This window comes from Gekko japonicus, unplaced genomic scaffold (genome assembly GCF_001447785.1).
Source record: "Gekko japonicus isolate JY-2015 unplaced genomic scaffold, Gekko_japonicus_V1.1 scaffold2722, whole genome shotgun sequence".
In the NCBI taxonomy this organism is placed as follows: domain Eukaryota; kingdom Metazoa; phylum Chordata; class Lepidosauria; order Squamata; family Gekkonidae; genus Gekko; species Gekko japonicus.
In genome coordinates this window covers 155919-157323 of record NW_015171585.1, presented here as the reverse complement: position 1 = coordinate 157323, position 1405 = coordinate 155919, and the positions used below count along the sequence as shown (strand labels likewise).

At 52.7% G+C, this 1405-nt stretch overlaps 1 protein-coding gene across 1 annotated transcript in view; it reads right to left on the bottom strand.

Annotated features, from left to right (window-relative positions):
• Positions 1 to 269, bottom strand: part of SLC26A2 (solute carrier family 26 (anion exchanger), member 2) — a 40298-nt gene extending 40029 nt beyond the window's left edge. Inside the window, exon 1 of the mRNA XM_015419851.1 lies at positions 227 to 269. The gene's annotated coding sequence lies outside the window, so the exon portion shown is untranslated. The remainder of the gene's footprint in view (positions 1 to 226) is intronic.
• Between the last annotated feature and the right edge of the window lie 1136 nt (positions 270 to 1405).

Below are 1405 nucleotides of genomic sequence, written 5' to 3'. Positions count from 1 at the left end.
TTTCCCGACCACACTGGGGTACGCGGGACTCTGCTGCTGCCAAAACAACGAACTTATCGTGACATTTTAAAAAATGCCGTTTTATTCTTTGCTCCACATTAAGGAAAGCTCCCCCTTCTTTTCCCTCCAAGGAAGCTGCTGCTCTTCATCGACACCCCCTCATTCTGCTCACATCACTGGCCCTTATCCCGCTTGAGCCACCCAATGGGAGAAGCGCGCTACTCACTCACACACTCGCCCGCCTCCGTCCAAGAACTTGCTGTTCGTCTTCCCGGCAGCCAAAGGCGCCGACTGTGAGCGTGGCGGCTGGGAGGAAGGCCGCCAACTAGGCCCCCGCCCCCCTGCGGCCCTCCTAGCTGCCAGAGCCGCGCCCTCGGAGCGGGCCGAGGCGCTAGGAGCTGTTGGTCCCGGCCTCCTGTGACGTTGACGGCATGCAAAGGGCATGAACGGCACTTTGCATGCTCCCTGGGCAATTGCGACCCGGGGAGGAAGAACCTTTCCGGGGGGGGGGGAGGCGAAAGAGGGCGCCTCCCTCGTATGAAGCCACACGCAAGCACAGAGGAGCTGCTAGACAACTGAATCTGAAGGACAACTGTGATGCATTTGAGGAAAACTTTCCAAGTCAAAACCGTGGAGCAGTTTAAAAATTGCCGCAAAACGGCGAGTTAGAGTCCAGACGAAAGAAGAAGGGATTGGATTTATACCCCACCCTTCACTGCCCAAAGGTGTCTCAGAGCGGCTTACAAACTCCTTTCCCTTCCCACAACAGACACCCTGTGAAGTAGGTGGGGCTGAGAGAGTTCTTGACAGAAACTGCTCTTTTTCAAGAACAGCTCATTATCAGAACTGCTTGCCCAAGGTCATCCAGCCAGGTGCAAGTGGAGGAGTGGGGAATCAAACTGGGTTCTCCCAGATTAGAGTCTGCACACTTAACCACTACACCAAACTGAGGGATAGCTGTCTATTAAGGAGTACTTATTCAAGGCTGTGATCTTATGCTCAGCTGTAAGGAGGTCAGTTAGACTTGGCTACACAGGTTGTTTGTGATGAAGTGAGGCCATGTATGTTTAAGGTAAAGGTTTCCCTTTGAAATCCGACTCTAGGGTTGCGGTGCTCAGCTCCATTTCCAAGCCGAAGAGCCAGCGCCATCCAAAGACATTTCAGTGGTCATGTGGCCAGCATGACTAAATGTTAATGCGCACGGAACGCTGTTACCTTCGCACCAAAGTGGTACCTATTTTTGTTGTTCAGTCGCACAGTCGAGTCTGACTCTTCGCACAAGATCACGCCAGGCCCTCCTGTCCTCTGAAGTTTGCTCAATTTTATGTTCGTTGCATCTATGACACTGTCTAACCATCTCATCCTTTGCCGTCCCTGTTTTCTTTGACCTTCAGTCTTTCCCAGC